Source organism: Dasypus novemcinctus, chromosome 12 (assembly GCF_030445035.2).
Source record: "Dasypus novemcinctus isolate mDasNov1 chromosome 12, mDasNov1.1.hap2, whole genome shotgun sequence".
Classification (NCBI taxonomy): Eukaryota; Metazoa; Chordata; class Mammalia; order Cingulata; family Dasypodidae; genus Dasypus; species Dasypus novemcinctus.
This window is the reverse complement of record NC_080684.1, coordinates 5,572,440-5,594,178: the sequence shown is the minus strand read 5'-3', so window position 1 is coordinate 5,594,178 and position 21,739 is coordinate 5,572,440.

The window sequence follows — 21,739 nt, the reverse complement described above, 5'->3', positions numbered from 1 at the left end:
TTGTGCATTGATCTTATAACCTGCGACCTAACTAAACTCATTTATGAGTTCTAGAAGCTTTGTTGTAGACCTCTCAGGGTTTTCTATGTATACAATCATGTGATTTGTAAATCATGAAATTTTGACTTCTTCCTTTCCTATTTGAATGCCTTTTACATCTGGTTCTTGCCTCAGTGCTTGAGCAAGTACTTCTAAGACAATGTTAAATAGAAGGGGAGAGAGTGGGCATCCTTGTCTTGTTCCTGATCTTAGAGGGAAGGATTTTAGGATTTCACCATTGTAAACGATGTTGTCTGTGGGTTTTTCATATATACTCTTTATCATGTTCAGAAAATTTCCTAGTATCCCAATCTTTTGGAGTATTTTTATCAAGAAAGGGTGCTGTATTTTGTCAAATGCTTTTTCTGCATCTATAGATATAATCATGAGATTTTTTTCCTTCAATCTGTTTATATGGTGTATTAGATTGATTGATTTTCTTATGTTGAACCATCCTTGCATACCTGGAATGAATCCCACTTGGTCATGGTGTATAATTCATTTAATGTGTTGTTGAATACAGTTAGCAAGTATTTTCTTGAGGATTTTTGCTTCTAGGTTCATTAGAGAAATTGGTCTGTAATTTTCCTTTCTTGTGGTGTCTTTGTTTGGCTTTGGTACTAGGGTAATGTTGGCATCATAGAATGAGTTCGGTAATGTTCCTTCTGTTTCCATTTTTTGGAAGAGTTTTAGCAGGCTTGGTGTTAGTTCTTTCTGGAATGTTTTGTAGAATTCACCTGTGAAGCGGTCTGGACCTGGGCTTTTCTTAGTTGGGAGGTTTTTAATGACTGATTCTATCTATTTGTGATTGTTTTTTTGAGATCTTCAATTTCTTCTTTCATCAATATAGGCTGCTTATGTGTTTCTAGGAATTTGCCCATTTCCTCTGAATTGTCATTTTTGTTGGAATATAGTTTTTCAAAGTATCCTCTTTTGATAGTCTTTATTTCTGTGGGGTCAGTGGTGATATCTCCTTTCTCATTTCTTATTTTGTGTATTTTCATCTTCTCTCTCTTTTTCTTTGTTAGTGTCGGTAAGGGTTTGTCAATTTTATTGATCTTCTCAAAGAACTAGCCCTTGGTCTTGTTTATCTTTTCAAGTGCTTTCTTATTTTCTATTTCATTTAGTTTTGCTCTTATCTTTGTTATTTCTTTCTTTCTTCTTCCTGTGGGGTTACTTTGTTGTTTTTTATCCTTATGTCTCCAAATGTGCAGTTAGTTCTTCAATTTTTGCTCTTTCTCCTTTTTTGATGTATGAATTTATGGCTATAAATTTCCCTCTCAGTTACTGCTTTTGCTGCATCCCATAAGTTCTGGTATGTTGTGTTATCATTATCATTAGTTTTCAGGTAGTTATTGATTTCTTTTGAGATTTCCTCTCTGACCCACTGTTCGTCTAAGAGTGTGCTATTTAATTTCCATATCTTGGTATGAAATTTGGGCCTCTGGCCCTTGCAGATTTCCAGCTTCACTCCACTGTAGTCAGAGATATTATTTTGTATGATTTCGATATTCTGAATTCATTCAACCTTTCTTTCTGGCCTAACATATGGTCTATCTTGGAGAATGATTCATGTGCACTTGAGAAGAATGTATATCCTGCTGTATTTGGGTGTAATGATCTGTATATGTCTATTAGATCCAGCTCCTCTAATATACTGTTCAAATATTTTGTTTCTTTAGTGATTCTCTTTTGAGATGTTCTGTCCAAAGTTGATAGTGGTGTATTAAAAACTACCACTATAATTGTAGAGGCATCTATTCTTTCACTTAGTTTTTCCAGTGTTTCCCTCACATATTTGGAGGTGCCCTTGTTAGGAGCATAAATATTTATGATTGTTCATTCTTCTTGAGAGATTGTCCCTTTCACTAATATGTGGTATCCTTCTTTGTCTCTCTCAATTGTTTCACATTTAAAGTCCATTTTGTCTGATATTAATATAGCTACTCCTGCCTTTTTTTTGGTTATTGTTTGCTTGTATGATTGTTTTCCAACCATTTACTTTCAGCTTCCATGAATCCCTGGGTCTAAGATGTGTTTCTTGTAGACAGCATATAGATGGGTCATATTTCCTTATCCAATGTCCCAGTCTGAATCTTTTGATAGGTGAGTTTAATCTGTTGACATTCAGTGTTATTCCTTTCAAGGAATTATTTATGTTAGCCATATTTTGATTGGACCTGTGTTTGTCATATTTTGTTTGTATTTTTTTCCTTCTCTTTCTGTCTTTTTTGTTGCTCTTACACTCTCCTCCAGCTCTGCCGGTCCTGTTTTTTCCTTTCTTCCTGCAGAACTCCCTCTGGTATTTCTTGAAGGGGAGGTTTCTTGTTGGCATACTCTTTCAGTTTGTTTATCTGTGAATATTTTGAACTCTCTATCACTTTTGAATGCTAGTTTAGCTGGGTAGAGTATTCCTGGCTGGAAATTTTTTTCTTGTAGTACCTTGACTATATCATACCACTGCCTTCTTGCCTCCATGGTTTCAGTTGAGAAATCAGCACTTAATCTTTTGGAGCCTCCCTTGTATGTGATGGTTTTCTTTTCTCTTGCTGCTTTTAGAATTTTCTCTTTTTCTTGAACACTGGATAATTTGAAAAGCATATGTGTTGGGGTGGGTCTGTTGGGGTTTATGATGTTTGGGGTTCATTGTGATTCCTGGATATGTACATCTGTCTCTCTCAGTAGATTTGGGAAGTTTTCAGCTATTATGTCTTGCCACACCCCTTCTGTCCCCTTTCCCTTCTCTTCTCCTTCTGGGATGCCTATAATACGTATGTTTGTGCATTTTGCATTGTCATTCAGGTCCCTAAGTCCTAGCTGGATTTTTTCCAGCTTTTTATCAATCAATTGTAGTATCTCTTTGATTTCCCATGTACTGTCTTCCACATCGCTAATTCTCTTCTCTGCCTCTTCTAATCTGCTGCTATTTGCTGTGAGTGTATTTTTGATTTCTTGAACTCTGGTGTTCATTCCCATCATATCTGTTATCTCTTTGCATATGTCTGCAATTTCCTCTCCAAGTGTTTTCTTCATATTGTTAAACTCTTCCTTTACTTCATTAAGTTGGTCTCTAATATATGTTCTGAGATCTTTAATGACTTGTCTGATGTTCTGCTCCCCTTCCTGGTTTTTAGTTTGTTCATTGGATTCAGCCATGTTTTCCTGATTATTGGTTTGGTTTGTAGTTTTTTGTTGCTGTCTGGTCATCATTTTATCTTGACGGGTTTAATCACTTCCTTAGCTTCTTTGTCTAGTCTTGGGGATTAATTAGCTGTTGTTCTTGCATAAGTGTTATATCTTCTCCTTGTCACTTTCTTCTTCTTATTCTAATTTCTTGTTGCTGGCTGAGTTCACTTTAAAGGAAAATATTAGGGCCATGGAAAGACAATTGTGTAAGAAAGGACAATGTGTAAAGTAGTATTGGTAATAAATGTTAACAGAGCCACAATATGAGATCTGGGAGAATGGATATTAGATTCATGTAAGTTGTGTAGTTATAGCAGTAAGTAGAGTACCTATAATGAGATAGCCAACTGAATATGTGGAGGAATATAGTATGAATTTAAAAGCCAGTGTTTTCATGAGAAAGGGAAAGAGAAAAGAAAGACAATAGTATCAAGAGTAGATAAAAGACAGAAAACAAAACAAAGGTATTAGCAATTAAATGTTAGACAATTTGAGGACCAAAGAAAGGGGGGTGGAATGTAGGAGAGACAGTAGATGATGGAAGATAGGAAGATGTGGGGGAAAGGGGGTAGTGTGGGTGACCAAAATCAGTTCACACAGAAACGAGGAAATGGAGAATGAGGAAACCCAGCAAATGTAAGGCATTCCCTGCAGCACCTATTGTATAAATAAGATAAAATAGAATAAGAAGAAAAAGAGAGAAAAGGAAAAAAAAGGGGGGTGGGCAGAGAAAAGGGAGGGAAACAAGCAAGTAAAAGAAAAGAAGAAAGGAAAAAAAAAACCTAAATAAACGAAAAAGGACCTTGGGGTATACAATGGGAGAAAAGACTAGGAGATAATGAAATATTAGCAACCAAGACAATAAAAAAAAAAAAACACAAACGCTGAAGGCTAGGACAATCAAGGACCTCAGATGGGCCTCAGGGTGTGGTGGATTCAGGGATGGGAAGTCTGCGATATTGCAGACTCAAGAGGTGTGAGTCTCTGATGTGTGGGCCACCAGGGTTTAGGGGACACAGACCAGTTATCAGGGAGTCTGGGAGCACCACAGTGCAACACAGCCTTCAGGGATCCCCACAGCTGGGTGCCAGCCCTACGAGGGGGGTCACATCCACAAACTCTGACCTCTGTGTCAGAATCCCAAAATTCCCCCTCTCACAAGGGTCTCTTCTGTCACTGTCTCACCAAGTTGACTTCAGGACACCTCCCGCCCTGCAAGCCCCCTATGCAGCCTGCTGGGGGTGCCGCTGTACTACAGACAATTCGGGGACTGCTGCAGATGGACTGCCAGCCCAATGGTGAGGGGCTCTAGCCGGAAGCTCTGATCTCTGTGTCAGAAACCCAAAATTCCATGTCTCGCAAAAATCTCCTCCGTCTCTTTCTCACCAAATCGGCTTCCAGTCACCTTCCGCTCTGCAAGCCCCTGAAACAGCCTTCTGGGGATGCCTCTGTATTACAAACAATTCAAGGACCTCCACAGATCGGCCGCCAGCCCTACGGGGAGGGGCTCTAGCCGGAAGCTCTGATCTCTGTGTCAGAAACCCAAAATTCCACGTCTTACAAAAATCTCCTCTGTCTCTGTCTCACCAAATCGGCTTCTATACACCTCCTGCCCTGCAAGCCCCCAAATAGCCCACTCAGAGCTTAGGAATTCCACAGCACAGCAAAGCCTCCAGGAATTGCCGCTACCATGCCGCCTGCTCCAGGGGGAAGTGTCCCGTGCGCAGCCCTGATCTCCATAAAAGAGACCCAAAATTCTACTTTTTACACAAATCTTCTCTGTCACCATCCCACTAAATCAATGTCCAGACACCTCCTGCCCCACAAAACCCTGAAACAGCCTGGTCCAGAAAAATTCCAACCCTGCTCAACTGCTTCTTTGCAGGAGAGATTATAAGGTGCACTCACTCAGACTCCATCTTGCCCCGCCTCCCTCTCAAAGTAATTTTTTAAAAAATACTTTCTGCCAACATGTGTCTTTTGATTGGTGAGTTTAATCTATTTTTTTTTATTTTTTAAAGTTACTTAGAATACATAAATATTACGTTAAAAACATAGGGTTTTCCCGTATGCCCTATTCCCTACACTTACCACATTTTTCCCCATTAATAACATTTTTCATTATTGTGGTGTATTTGTTATAATTGATGAGCGCATTTAGGAGCATTGCTTCTAAGCATGGATTATATTTTACATTGTAATTTACACTGTCTCCCACACAATCTTAAATGTTATATCAAGATATATAGTGACCTGTATCTGTCATTGCAGTGTCATTCAGGGCAATTCCCAAGTCCCAAGAATAACCCCATATTGAACCTGTTTTTCCCTCTCCCTGTATATAGAACCTCCAGTGGCCTCTGTCTCCACATCAGTGGTATAAATTTTTCCGTTGTTAGAATCACAACTAGTCTATAGTAGGATACCTGTAAGTCTACTTTAGTCCATAGTTCTTTTCCCAGTCCTGAGGATCCTGGGATGGTGATGCTCATTCCACCTCTAATTGGGAGGGGGCTTCACTCCCAGGGAGCAGATGGATGGGACTCTCTTGCTTACAGTTGTAGACTCTCTATATTCCTTGGGATGATTGTTGCCCATCTTCACCTCCTTGTTACTTGTACTGGGTGAGTCCAGTGAACCTGTAGAGTAGGTGTTTGCAGCTCTGTTGTGATTCAAAGCCCAGCTGGGACATGGACAGCCCAAAGATTTAGGTCTCTTGGAAGTTTATCTTATAAGCTATTTATTTTGAAGCCATTACTTTGAAAAGCAGGATTTATTTAGGCATTGTAAATTCATTTCTTGTACATCTTGTACTGTTTACCCCTCATTTCCTCCATTGGTGCCTTCTTTTGTGTGGAGTTGATCTTTTGTAGTGAAACAGTTTGATCCCATTCTTATTTATTTTTCTGTATTTTTTAGATAATTTCTTTGTGGGCTTATAGGGGAGTTTATATTTAACATCACAAATTAATAATAATCCTTGAGTTGACTAGAACTTACTTTCAGTTTCAACAGTAATAATAAACTAAAAGTTAATAATTAAATACATATAAACAAAATTTATTTCAGAAATGAATTACATTTTAAGATGTTTAACTGAAAATACCTTTGAAACTAATTGATTCTGAAAATACATGCACATTTAAAGGTGATGACTACATTTTGGCAAGATGATGGCATTTGTTCCCTTTCAGAACAAGAAGTTACTATAGGGATAAAAAGCAATAATCAGATGCAGAATGAAATAGAACAGGACAGGTGCAATAGAGGTAGTGAGCACAAAGACCCATATTTAACAGTGGGAGAAATATGGAACCAGGAAACACCCAGAAGTAAGCTGCCATATTTATGAGCATTTTACAGAAACAACAGGAGAGACAGTTCTGTAAGGTAGGAAAAGCGATTCTGAATCATACTACTACCTACAAAGTCAAGGAAAAAAACAAGTAAAATGATCAATAGAAAAAATAGTCATGTCACAAAGGGAATACAGGACAAAAAAGGAGTAAGTGCCTAGTAATAACCCTACAAAGAGAAAAAAGCTTCATCTTGGTGACTTTATACTGTACTTTTTAAAAACAAGTTATAAGGCATTACAAAAATGAAGCAAGATATGAAAAGACACCAGGTAAGAAATACTCAAAAAATGAAGGAACAAATGTGAGGAAAGAACATGAAAAGAAAGGAAAAATTACTTTTAAATGTAATGTAAGCTAGAATAAATACAGTGAATGAGGGAAACGGACTTTGGCCCAGTGGTTAGGGCGTCTGTCTACCACATGGGAGGCCCGCGGTTCAAGCCCCGGGCCTCCTTGACCCGTGTGGAGCTGGCCATGCGCGGTGCTGATGCGCGCAAGGAGTGCCGCCCCACGCAGGGGGTCCCGCGCGTAGGGGAGCCCCACGCGCAAGGAGTGCACCCATAAGGAGAGCCGCCCAGCGCGAAGGAGGGAGCAGCCTGCCCAGGAATGGCGCCGCCCACACTTCCCGTGCCGCTGACGACAACAGAAGCGGACAAAGAAACAAGAAACAAGACGCAGCAAGGAGACACAGAAAACAGACAACTGGGGGAGGGGAGGGGAATTAAATAAATAAAAATAAATCTTTAAAAAAATACAGTGAATGATAAAGCCATATTTGAAATGAATAGAAGGTGAAAAGAGAAAGAAATATTTGAGAAATTAACAGAAATTGTAAAAGATTTGAGAAGATGTGTCAAAAGTTAGTGATAGGTACAGAAGAGCCAATATGTGAATAACTGGAGTCCATGAAAAGACAAAACCAAAGTAGAGTACTGAAACGAATTTTTAAAATGTCATTTTCTTCTGGAAGTAGAAAATGCTTTGAAGCTGCTTCTTAAAAGCGCATACTGAGCAGTGAATGAGAATGAATTTTATGGCAGTATATGTTCTAGTAAAATTGATGGGCTTTAAAGAAAAAGAAATCCTTTGTGCATTTAGGTAAAAGCCAGTGGCGTAATAGAAAGAAAATTACAATCCCATCAAGGTTTTGGAAAACAGCACGTCGTGTCAGCCCTCTTCTCCAAATTAAGGAGCCCTCAGGGGCGGCTGAGCAAACTAAGGGCTTGGGTGGAAAGGGTTTCTGTCCCCTGGTGGAAGTTCTCAGGACATCCTTCACTTTCTGTGCCTACTTCTACCAGCTAGTTCTTATCTCCACATTCAAGGTCACATAAAGTATTAATAACAGCTACCTAGTGTTCCCCTGAGTTTTGCTGGATTTCCTGAAATGCCAAAAAGAAAGCTAGAAAAGCAGAGGATTCCATTTGCACTTGTTTCCCTCCACATTTCCTCTTCTTTCTCTTCATCTTTTGTTTTTTTTTTTTTAAGATTTTAAAAAATTTATTTCTCTCCCTTTCCATCCCACCCCGCCAGTTCTCTGGTCTCTGTGTCCATTTGCTGTGTGTTCTTCTGTGTCCACTTGTATTCTTGTCAGCAGCACCAGGAATCCGTGTCTCCTTTTGTTGCGTCATCTTGCTGAATCAGCTCTCCGTGTGTGCAGCGCCACTCCTGGGCAGGCTGCAAGTTTTTCGTGTGGGGCAGCTCTCCTTACAGGGCACACTGCTTGTTCATGGGGCTCCCCTTCCAGGAGGACACCCCTGTGTAGCACAGCAATCCTTGCTCACATCAGCACTGTACTTGGACCAGCTCACCACATGGGTCAGGATGCCCTGGTTTTGAACCTTGGACCTCCCATGTTGTAGGCAGATGCTCCATCTGTTGAGCCAAGTCATCTTCCCTCTTCATGTTTTCTCACTTCCCAGATCTCTTCTCTTGAATTTAGTACAGGATAATTTCTGGAACCACATTGTCCTGGAACAGTGTTGACAGCTGGGGGAGGGATGGAAGGAAACATTTATGCATCTCCTAGTGACACAGTGCAGGAAAACACCTGTGTGGCCTGAATAAAGTTCACAGGGAGGGGCATGTGTAGAGTTTGGGGCACAGAGCGGGCTGTCTTACTGGAGCTGTGGGTTTTGAGAAAGCAGGGAGCCCTGGGCCCTGTGGTCCAGAGACGCTGTGGTGGGCCTGGTTCATTCCAGGAGAGCAGGTCAGCAGAGGGGGAGAGCCAGGGTGTGAAACAGGCCAGTCAGTAACCCCTTCCCCAAGTCCTCCAGAAACCCTGCCAGGCCTTGGGAAGTGTGGAGGGGCAGCTGGACAGCACTGTCTCTCAAATGGGAGCCAATTCAGTTTTATTCCTAATCCTGGAATTTTGAATTTGGGTGAAGAGTGGAGTCTAGAAGTGAGTTCAAGGATATGCCTCCCACTGCCTGGCTCCAGGACACACACTCACACCCCTCCCCTGCCCCCACATTCACCAGCACAGCACACAGGCTTACACCTAGAGACTCCCATCCCTGCCCACAGAATCCACGCCAGCTTACAGGAACACCGATGCTTACAAGAACTGTAGTTCTTTACAGGAAAATCACTTTCTCTAACCATACCCCAATCCTTGTTTCTTCCAGGAGATGGAACCAGAATGGTTCTCCAGGATGCTCTGATTTTCTTGTGCAGATTTTTCCTCGGAAGTGAGTGAATCCTGGGAAGTGGATGTGGCTCAGGTGATAGGGCCTCTGCCTTCCTGCCATATGAAGAGGACCTGGATTTTATCCCTCTGGCCTCCCAGTAAAAAAGAAGAAGAGAAAGCATGCCTGTGTGGCGAGCCAGTGCCCGCGTGGCCAGCCCAGAGTCTGTGCGGTGAGCTGAGCACCGATGCGAGTGCCTGTGTGGTGAGCCTTGTACCCGCACGGTGAGCCGAGTGCCTGCATGGCAAGCGCCACATGGCGAGCCGGTGCCCGCACAGCAGGGCAGTGCCTGCATGGTCACCCCAGTGCCTGCACAGTGCTCTGAGTGCCCCCACAGTTAGCCAAGTGCCCGTGTGGTGAAGAAGTACCCACGTAAGTGAGTCATGCAGCAAGATGATGATGCAACAACAATGAAAAGTGAGTTAATCTAGAATCCATACTGTTCTGGTTTCTCTTAGAGTAATGCCCAGTTGCCCAAATGAAAACTCTTTGAGAATTGGACCCTGCTGTGCACTCTTTGCTCAGATGCTTTTCTCTTGGTGCTTTAGAAGAACAGATGGGATATGGTGGTCAAGTCAAAGGCCCTGTAACGAAGTGTGGGGACACTTGTGGAAGGGCACATGCTTTGCTTGGGCATACATCTCCCAAGTCCATTTTGCTTTGTGAGTCCAAAATTCTTAATCAGTGAAGGAAAAACTTTGCTGAGATAAAGACCCCTACCAAGTAGTTTATAATCTGCTGCTACTTTTTGTGGGTGCCCTTTTCAAAAAGGGGTCAGTTTGAAGATGCCCCCACTTGACACTCTCCTCTTCTAGGAAATTGTATATGTCAAATATACTGTACATAATTAGATATCCTTATCTGAAGTCAATGGAAAGAGAAAGAAACAAAAAAGATAAGATTTGTATCTTAGACACAGAAGAGCAACCCCACCTCAGCATCAGATGGGGCCACCACATCTTCCTGGTCATTAGGAAGCTACACCATCATTTACTATTTGGGAGCTCAGAGGACATAGAGTATCTCTGACTCATTAGTGTTTAACCATGAATTGCTGAGGGAACATTCTGGCCTTGGACAAGAGGGTAGACTGTGTAGAGTTTTTGGTATAACTCTGTGTTAAGTCATTTCCCTCATATCTCTCCTGAGTCAGATGAGGAAAGGCACTGGGGGCTGTGCTGGGGCTCCCAGGGCACAGAACAAAGACAAAAGGGAAAGTCATGGTGTCGTCCACCTTCCTCAGTGTCAGTCTAGGCTCTGCCCACACTGATGGGCATGTCTCTAAGAATAAAATGTGATTTTCAGAGTAGGGAGGGAGCCAGAGACTTGAAGCTGGGGGTGAGATGAGAGAGGAAGCCCAGGAACCTGGCAGGAAGGCCCGTCCCTGCCTCCCTCCACTCCCTGGTCCTGGGAAGAGCTTCAGCTCATTGGTCCTGATCCCACTCAGTCCAGCCCCTCCTAGGCTCCCTGAAGGACCGACCTGGTTCTGGCCTCACACTCCCTGCCTCACCGCCTTTGCCTTCTCTCCTGATGACTACTGAGCCCTCAGATCTCAGGTGTTTCTGTCGTAGAGGCACATTCATTAACTTTTCTTGGGAAGGGCACTCAGCTTTCAACTGTCCCATGAAGTACCCATGACTCTTGATGAAACACTTTGTGCTTCACCTGTTTATGTGATTTCAGCATTTTCCAAGGGAGAGGAACTCACTTGGCCTGCATTCCTGCAAATGCACAGACGCTGGACCCTGGGACCCATTCTCTATCTCCATATCTTTGTGTGTACATATAAAATATGGCCAGAAGAGCTATAGATCAATACCAACAAGAAATTCCAAGGCATTCAAATTAATTCATCATTGTAGGTCAGTGATATTACTCCATGGTAGAACTCATAATTTATTTTAATGTTCTCATCACTTAGAATTTCTACTTACACAAACAGTAAAAATATTAACAATAAATGACAGAAGCCCATTCTGTGCAGTGTGAAGGGTAGGAATGGCATAGTTTAAGTATGTCAGTCCTGTAATTTTGCATGTGCGAAATTACTGTGTGAGACAGGAAGCTCTTAGAGGCTATCAAGTTGGATGAACTGAAACTCCTGAATCAGGCATAGGTTTCCCACAAGCAGATCGGGTGTAGAGGGACGAACAGCTTGAGACATGAACCCAATTTATTAAGCAGGTCCTAGTGTGTCAGCATTAGACTGTCGGAATGGGTTTTCTGGATATGGGGAAATGGGTGAGATGACCATGAGTGGCCTGCAAGGATCTGGCACATGGAGTGGGAAAGGGGATTGAGAGACTCTGGAGTCACTGATGAGGAGACAGGGAATATGATGTCCACAAGACAGTCATGTCTTCCTGGAGACAAAGTAGACAATGTCTTGGTGGTCAGGGTGGTGGCAGAGGCCGTGCCATCACTGGGAAGGGGCCCATGGGGAGGGAGCACGGGACAGAGAGGAAGGATTATGGGTTTGGGGATCCCAGTGCTAATTCTGGAAGGAGCAGTTGAGGAAGCAGATTCTTACAGCCACTTGCCTGGGCTTCATGAAGGCACTGTACATATATCAATTAGAGTGAAGAAAGTGATGGGGGTGTTCCTAGGAGAGGAAACACTGGGCCCTGCCAGGAGCCCTCCTTCTCATCACACTCTCCCCATCTGTCCTCCCTGACCTGTAGCCTGGATGTCAGCACCTTGTCCTGCACTGGGAGCCAGTCCCAATGCATAGAAGAAGCAGGAATGCTCCCTCACACATTAAGTTAAATCGAGTAAATCATAATGGAGATTTATTTAGTGTGAAAACTTACAGCGCTGAGGCTGTGAAGTGTACAAATGAAAGCACCAGCAGAGATGCTTTCTCACCAGTGTCAGCACTGGTGACCCTCAGGTCCTGCCCCATGGCACAGCTGGCTGCCTGTCTCTGCCGAGATCCCTGCCTTCCCCCCCCCCAGAGTCCACTCTCTCCTGGGGCTCAGCTCTGGGTAACTAGCCATAGCATTCATCTCTTAACAAAATCAGAGAAGGAAATAAAGAACTGCTATATGGTTATTTGCATTTCTTTCTTTTTCCCTTTTATATATTATGATAAAAGATCAATGTTTTTAGTTTAAATGGGTTCACTTCAGAGAAGAAAGGGCATATTATATAGCAAACACTTTTTCTATAACATCTGTAATTTCTAAAAGTACTTTAAGGACATTTTTATTGAACATAAGGAAAGTACAACTACAAAGAAATACATGACTTCTTCCAAAAGGCCACATTGTGATAAAACATGAACACCTAATGTTCAAGGTTGGTTTGCCTGTTTCAAAGTGCTATATTTTTTATAGCTTGAGAATCACCTATTGCTTTAAAAAGTCTTTCAAAATAGCTCCAGCACTGTTGTCAGGTAACATGGCAAAGGGGTATATATGGGCAACTCATCTGAAACGGCTTTTAAAAGAAGATTCCCAGGCCCACCACTTCCAAGTCCAGGTAGGTTGATATGAGGCACAGCTGCAGAGCCGGGAGGTAAGACTGGATTCCCCTCTGTTCTTCTGGTTCTGGTCTCTACTGTATCTTTGAAACATGGTGCTACATTTATGGCTAATTTTGTCTTTCCTGGTGAATCTAGAGGTTTCATAGCATGAACAGAAAGCTTTGGTGCTGGGACAGATGTGTGAGATTGTTTCTAGAAATTTAACAAAAAGCTCTGGAAAAGAACTTTTAAGCACACTCTGTTGATTCAGTTTCAGAGGTGTTGTGGGGACACTTTTTGATCCCCCTGCAAGCCAACCATTCACCCACCTAGTAACTCTGCCCAGGTCTTCAGTGAAAAATAGATCCCTTTCTTCCTTTTTGATACCCAGGATGCTTCCCAAAAATCTTCACACCTCATGACATTTGTTTTTTGGTGTGTGAAAATGTCTAATGAAAAGGTTTCTCGTTAGAACTTCATCCACTTTTCCTTCCGTGCAGTTTATTAAATTAATCAGTATCTTTTGTACATCATCCAGCATTTCCTGTTGGAGCTCATTTTCTCTTTTAAGTTCTTCAGTTTGTTCCTCCTTCAGATCTAACTGTTCTGTAAGTGTCGATGCTGCGTCCAAGGCAGCATTCGCCTCATCCAGACGTTCCTGTAATAACACCAGTTTTCCATCCAGATTTTCAGCGATTTTCTTCCATTTACCTATGATCTGATTTTGCTTTGAAATCTGTTGGAAACTGAGGCACAGTGGCCTCTCCAGGAGAGATGTGTTGTCTCCATGCTTGTGCTGTCTTCATGGCTATGCTTACACCCTAAGGAAAGCAGGTAATTAAGAGTTCCAGGCAAATGGGATGAAGCTGTTAAAGGCTGAAAGAAAAGATGAGCACATACCTTTTGTAGTGAATAGTACACTTAGACTTTGTACCTTGAGATAAGATTTTTTAAAATTCCTTCGACTATGCATAATGCTGGTAGTTGATACATGTTGCTGCTTGATGTCACGTATGCTATGTGTTCCTGCTTATTGGCATGTAGGCTACATATGCCTGCTTCTTGTCATGTACACTGGAGTATATAGAGAGCCCCTTGTAAACAATAAAGTTATCTGAGGAGCTATTACTCACAGACCCCCTGATCCCAGCTCTCTCTCTTTCTTTTTTGCTCATCTTTTCTCTTAGTTTCCTTCTCCCTTTTCTCTTTCCTTCATTCCTGATACCCTTTGGGTCCAAATCTCCAACATCTGGTGCCCCAACATGGGGCCTGAAGAAGTGAGTCTTCCAAATCAGTATCGGGAACCATGGAAAAGACCTTGTCGAGGGTCGTGTGATGTCCAAAGCAGAGTGACTTGAGTCTTCTTTTAAGTAACATTTTCTGTGAAGTCATCAGCGTAATGGGTAATCAAAAGTGGCGTGTGGAAGCATATTTGCAAGTGTTAGGAACTTTACTGAAAGTTAATGGGGTGCCTGTAAAAAGCTATGAATTACTAGAATTGTTAGCTTTAATACAAAAGCATTGTTGCTGGCTTCAGCCTCAGAGGCATAATGTTTTAAATTTGAAACAGTGGAGATGTGTAATGAAAGCTTTACGAAGAGCATATCAAAAAAGGGAATTCATTCCGTTATCAGTATGGGCCTTATGCTACCCGACAGTGGCAGCTTTAGATCCTTTACAGTCTGAAAAAGGAGAGAAAGATGAAATTATTTCCTAAGCACATAAGTAAATTTGAAACGAAAGAAAGTAAATTGGAACAAGAGCAGGAGCTTGAGGTGAATGGGGAATATTAACTCTTTCATCATCAAAAACTCAGTGAAATGTCCTAATGAAATATCTTCTGTGTATCCAGTGCAACCCTCTGCACCTACCTCATTGCCTTCTGTTCTGTTTTGTTTCCATGGTAATTCTGATTGGTCCTATTTAACCAAAATAATAAAATTAGTACAAAATTTTTCTCAAGGTGGTAAAAGGAATTTTCAGTTTTAAATCAGTAGTTTACTACTAAACTTCAAGTCTCAGTATAGTCTTACAGAGTAGTAATCCAAAAATGTGTGTTAACGGTCTGTCTAAACTGCTAAAAGCTTAACTACATTTATGCTGCTCAAGTTATCTTAACTAATTGCTAATAATTAGTAAAAATGTTTCCAAGCACAAGCTTGCATGTTACAGGCAACATGGGTTCCAGAAGAAATTTTTAAAAGTACAATCTAAGATGTGATATAACAGAGAACTTAAAAGCAACTATACCAAGAAAGTAAGAATTATGAGTCAATTATAAACTGTATGTTTCTGTTAATGTGTTGTAGTTGTTTTGTGTTTGTTTGTTCAATGTCAGTGTATATTTTGATACCCCCAGATGGTGATATAAATTAATAAATATAAAGGACTCTATTCAAATGGCCAAAAATAAGTCCTTATATAATACATAAGTTTAAATACATAAGTTTAAATGTTAATAAGATATCTACAATGATTAAAAAAATTGTAAGTCTTGATTAACAAAATTACTGTAAGTCTTTTCATAAAAAATAGTTCTTGCCTAGATTGAAACGAATAGTTTCTTTTTCCTCACAGGATAAAATGAAGGATGTAAAACTTAAATGAATATTAAAGAAGTTTAAAAGTTTGTGGGAATGCTGACTGAAATTTAATAAGTTTTTTTCTAAAAGGTGTGTTTTGTCCTAAAGTAGGATGGCTAGTTTTCATCAACTCTTGTAACTTAAATGCATGTGGCAAGTTGTAGAAGGTATTGTGGTAACTTTAAGTAAGGAAATGTGTTCTGTGAAGGTAAAATTTGTCTTAAAAATAATTATAGTCTACATGGTTATAAATAATTATAAGAAGTTTAATAAAGCATTGTTTAAATAAAGGTATTTAAATGGCTCATTCCAAAAAGTCTTTATTAAACAAAATCTGAATTGATGATACTACTAATAAAAGGTAATTTTATAACAGGAAAACATAGTGGCCAGCCTCCCATGCCAATTTGCTTCTAGGGGACTGTTTCTAGTATTGCATGCTACTAAGTATTTAAAGTGAAGAAAAGTTCATTATTTTAACAAGCTTGTTTACTATTGATGGCAATTATATGTTGTAAGAAGTTTGCCTGGTAACTTAGTATGTGGAATATATAGAATGTTTTTATTATTAAAAATAATAGTAATAATTTTGTCCTAATGTAAGGGTAAGGCCACGTTGGGAAAATAGGAATAGAACTACATTAGGAAGTAGGAATTGCTAGTGCCTTCAGATAAATAAATAACTTAGGACTGTCTCCAAGGAGAGTGCCAATAAATAACTTAGGACTGTCCCCAAGAAAAGGGCCAGTAAGTAACATGGGGATGCTCACAAGAAGGGGCTTTTAAAAAAAGAAAAAAAATAGATATGCTATCTTCAGCTAACTGCAGTGTTCCGCTTCTGTGCCTGCTTGCTTGCTCGCAAATGCCCCCCTTCCTAAAAGGCTATAAAACCACCCCTTCCCTGAGACTCGGGGCTGCTCTCTCCTCTGCATAGGATGAGGCATTTGCTGCATGGCTAATAAAGCTCTCAACTGGAACTTTATTCAAAATCTGAGTCTGGTCAATATCGCTGGTCTATAACACTAAAATAAAATAATTGGTTACTAAGAAAATATAAAATGCAACAGTCACAAATATTGCTAGTTTGTTGCAAGAAGTTAATGTCCAGCTATGTCACTATCACTTTATTTTAAACATGCAAAGACTTTCTTTAGTATTTCCTTAGGCAACTCAAGCCAACCTGCATTCTCCTACCTGTAGAAAAGTCAACAATGGACTTTTGCAGTGCTTCCCCAAGGCTGTGTGCATAGCCCAACCATCAGTCCTGGCATGGTGATGATAATCTACCTGCATAGAAAAAAAACTCAGTGGCTGAAACTCTACTGATGACATTGTTAACCAGTAATCCTTTTCTCAGAATGAAAAGAAACATCAGAGACAATACTATCTTATCTTAAGAGCCTGAACTAGGCAATCAATTGGGACAGGCTGCAGGATCTCTGCTGCTCTATCAAATTCTTCAATATTGTTTAGTTAGGTAAAACAAAACTATAACCTACTATAATTGATAAAGTACAATGTTTTCTCTCTCACTTAGTCTCAAATATTAAAACCATTGTATGTATTAATTGGGAAAGGTCCTTCATGGAAGTAGGAAAACCTCCAGCAAGCTGCTTTAAATAACAGAAGGAAGGTAAATCATGGACATTAACTTAGCCTATGAATTGGATGTAGCAAGCACCCATATTGGCTTTGAGTAGATTTATGGCAAAAGCAAAATTCTGAACAAGTACCCCTTGGGTTTTAATCACAATTGTGGAAGGAGGCCAAAAGTAAAATATAAAAAAGCAATTGTGTGCAGCATAGGAGGTCCTGCTAAAAGTGAAAGACTTAACCCAATAGTGTCTGGTCACTCTAAAGACTGCAAACACTAAAAGCAAGACAGAAATGATGGACTGCTGTAAATCATCCTCAGATTGTGAAAAAACATCTGGGAACATGCTAGTAGTAACAGGTGACTGTCATGTCTCTGCCCACTCCACTAACATCCCTTTTAGGACTGTTGACGCAGATGCCTTTGTGAAGATCCAGGGTCCTACCACTAAAACCTGAGAAAAGGCAAAAGTGGCTCCACTGAAAAGGTGAACATCGATGAGCCATGGCCAGAAAAAGAAAATGCATCTGGATACCAGTGTGAATGATGCAGATTTGGCAGTCAATTATTTGAAATTATTTGAAAGTCAATTATTGCTACATAAGAATTCTTGAAATGGACTAAATGCTTTATTGGACTGCCTCTTATAAGCATTTTGGGACTGATTGGAATCATTACAGCTGCTGCTACTGCTATGGTACCTTTACGTGAAAAGTACAGACTCAACAATACGTGCATGATTGGCATAAAAATGCTAGTGATTTGTGGCATAGCCAAGAACACATTGATGAACAGGTAAATAATCGGGTTAATGAGTTTTGCATATTGAGATGTGATTGGAATGAAAACAACTTTTGTATTACTCCTCTTGCCTATAATTCATCTGATATAGAATGGGGGGAAATTAAGAATCATTTGCTCGGCCATAAAAGTAATATCTCTGGAAATAATGGAATTACAAAGAAAATATTAGAAATGTCTCAAAATCAAATTCATGTAGCCAATGATAAGGATATTTTCTCAGATATGATTTCACATATTACAAAATTTAACCCAGTTAATTGGTGGAAATCACAGCATTTCCTGTCAGCTTTAGGAATAGGGCTAATCATATTTGTTCTATTGCTCATGATTCTTGCCTGTGCCGGACAGTGCTATTGAAGAAAATTGCAAAGCTTAACAGCCATGGGACATGCAAATAATCTGGTGCTAGCAAAAGCACTTCAATAATTTCCCCAAGTCGAAGAGCTTGGCCAGTAGCCAATGATGTGTAAGACTCTCAGAGGAGGGCAACCTAAGACAGGCATGGTCACCTCGACTAAAACAAAAAGGGGGGTGTTGGAAACTGAGGCACAGTAGCCTCTCAAGGAGAGACGTGCTGTCTCCATGCTAGTGCTGTCTCCATGGCTAGCTTTGCAACCTAAGTAATGCAGTAATTAAAAGTTCCTGGCAAATGGGATGAAGCTATTAAAGGCTGAAAGAAAAGATGAGAACATACCTTTTGTAGTGACTAGAACACTTAGACTTTGTACCTTGAGATAAGATTTTTAAAAATTCCTTAGACTACAGATAATGCTGATAGTTAATATGCATTGCTGCTTGATGTCATGTACACTACATGTTAATGCTTATTGGCACATAGGCTACATATGCCTGCTTCTTGTCATGTACACTGGGGTAGATAGAGAGCCCCTTGTAAACAATAAAGTTGTCTGATGAGTTATTACTCGCAGACCCCATGATCCCAGCTCTCTCATTCTTTCTTTTTCTTTCTTTCACTTTCTTTCATTCCTGATACCCTTCGGGTCAAAATCTCCAACAGAAATCCAATGTATCTATTTTTTTCTTTGATTACTTATGCTTCTGATATCATATCCAAGAATCCCCTGCCAAATACAAGGTCTTAGAGGTTTATTCCTGCTTCCTTCTAAGAGTTTTATGGTTTTCATGTTATATTTATGTACTTGATTCATTTGACTTAATTTTTTTATATGGTATGGAGTTCATCCTCATTTTTTTAGTATGTTAACAGCCAGTAGTCCCAGCACCATTTGTTGAAGAGACAATCTTTCCCCTATTGAAGGTTCTTGGTATACTTGTTGAAAATTAATTTGATGAGGGAAACGGACTTTGGCCCAGTGGTTAGGGCGTCCGTCTACCACATGGGAGGTCCGCGGTTCAAGCCCCGGGCCTCCTTGACCCATGTGGAGCTGGCCCATGTGCAGTGCTGATGCACGCAAGGAGTGCTGTGCTACACAGGGGTGTCCCTCGCGTAGGGGAGCCCCACGCGCAAGGAGTGCACCCATAAGGAGAGCCACCCAGCGTGAAGGAGGGAGCAGTCTGCCGAGGAATGGTGCCGCCCACACTTCCCGTGCCACTGATGACAACAGAAGCGGACAAAGAAACAAGACGCAGCAAAAAGACACAGAAAACAGACAACTGGGGAGGGGAGGGGAATTAAATAAATAAAAATAAATCTTAAAAAAAAATTATTTGATGATAAATGTATGGGTTAATTTCCAGACTGCATGGTGGATTTTAACCTGAGGCTTAGTCTTTTTGAAATATTATAACATGGGAGTTTGTTTTCTTAAAAAAAAAAAAAAAACAAGCATTCAATGTCCCATACTTCACTTATCCCCACCTCCCACTCCCTGAATAGATGACCACTGTAATTAAACAGTACCTTTACATTTATAAGGAAGTATATAGCATGACACGTTTGCCCAATCAGATGGAGTCTGGAAATTGTAAGATGCAAAGGAACTGCTGTTCCTAACACTAACAGGGTTCAAATACTTTTTTTAAAAAGAAATAATCAGCTATTTTGGACCAAAAAAACAAACTGAGCAACCACGTAAATCTTCAATGCCACCCAGAACCTCCAGAGTTATAAATGAAATAAGTACCCTGTGAACTGCTTGAGTGTTCATATAAACATGAATTTTATTTAGCATGTCATAAAAATATCTGCTAAGTGAACAGATCTTGGTTATTAATATTAAAAGCAGAACATAAGGGAAAGCTATTTTTCCAGGTACCAGGATGTGGTGAAATCATTGTAAAGAGGTATTTATTATTTTTGACATTATTCCTTTTTGATCAAGAGTGTTTGGATGTGAATGTGCTTGTGTGTTTACATACTATAAGTGCAGACTTAAAAATCAATTTAAAGGTTAAAAGTCCCTTTCTGGGTAATATCCAGTGTCAAAAAAAAAACAAAACAAAAAACAAAGAACAGGTTAATATAGTCCTTGAAGTCAGACTCAGTGTCATATAACATCAAAACTCTCAAGACCTCTGTATTATCATGTGTACCAGTAAAAACTGCTTAATGGCGAAAACAGAATATCAAACACCTTAATCAGAAACTGGAGGACCGGCTATGTTCTCATTTTTCTTACACCTCATCAATGTGCTTCTCCTCTAACAGCAAGCACAAATTTTAATTTGAAACTCCAGTGTCTATCAAAAAGCAGTCACTAGAAACTAGCAAGACAGTAGCAGAGTAAGGAACTTCTAGAGTCAGCTCCTGCTACAGGGCAGTTAGTAAACACCCAGAGCTCTCTGGAGCTATCTGAAGCACCTGTTTGGGGTCTTTAGGAGGCCAGAAGGGCATCCTACAATATACTTGGAGGAATGGAAGGAGGAGACTGCCCATCTGCAGAGAAGATTCATAAGTAGAGCTCCACTGGAGGCACAAACTGCCTCGGGAGCTGTTCCGCACCTGGTATTGAAAACTCCTCTTCCCAAAAATGGGGGAGGAAGAGATGGTTGGGCACCAACTTCAGCTATTGATGAGTGAATTCAGCAGGCTAAAGTATAATCCTAAGAACAGCTGAAGGTTGAGCCTGTGAAAGTCACAAAGAGGCCAGGAGCCACCATCTTCCACACCCGGGCAGGGCAGAGTAAAAATCCCAGCGCCAGTGGAGATGGGCTTCTTTCCATCCAGATCACATTGCACTCTAGCCTAAGCCCCAGCCCCTCCTCCAGCAGGGAGGAAGCTGCTGTGACCTGTGCTGGGCTCTCTGGGAAATTACCAGCCAAGACATGGAGGCTGGTGATTACTTTACTTTGGCAGTGCAAGTCACCCCAGGAGCTGTTTTATGACTGGAATTGGAAGCTCCATTTACCAAAAACAGGGGAGGAGGAGACAGTTGGCTATGGATTTCGGCTACTGATTAGTAAACTCAGTTGGCTAAGGTAAAACCCTAGGAACAGCTGAGGTGTGAATCTGCCCAAGTCAAAAAAGAGTTGAGTAGCCACCTTTTTTTTTTTTAAGATTTATTTCTCTCCCCTTTCCCCCCCACCCCAGTTGTCTGTTCTCTGTTGCTATTTGTGGTGTCATCTTCTTCATCCACTTCTGTTGTCAGTGACAGGAATCTGTGTTACTTTCTGTTACATCATCTTGTGTCAGCTCTCCATTCCTGGGCAGGCTGCACTTTCTTTCACACTGGGCAGCTCCCTTACGGGGCACACTCCTTGCGCATGGGGCTCCCCTATGCAGGGGACACCCCTGTGTGGCACAGCACTCCTTGTGCACATCAGCACTGTGCATGGGCCAGCTGCACATGAGTCAAGGAGGCCCGGGGTTGAACTGCAGACCTCCCATGTGGTAGATGGATGCCCTAACCACTGGGCCAAGTCTGCCGCCAGTAGCCACCATTTTTATTCCATCCCCAGCATGAGGGAAAATTGGGCTGACCAAACACCACAGTGATGGTAGGAACCAGTTTCTTTCACCTAGATAGGCCTGCAACCCTACACTAGGCTTCAAGGCCACCTTTGGCAGGGAGGAGGCTACTGGGCCCTGCACCAGCCTATCCAGAGAA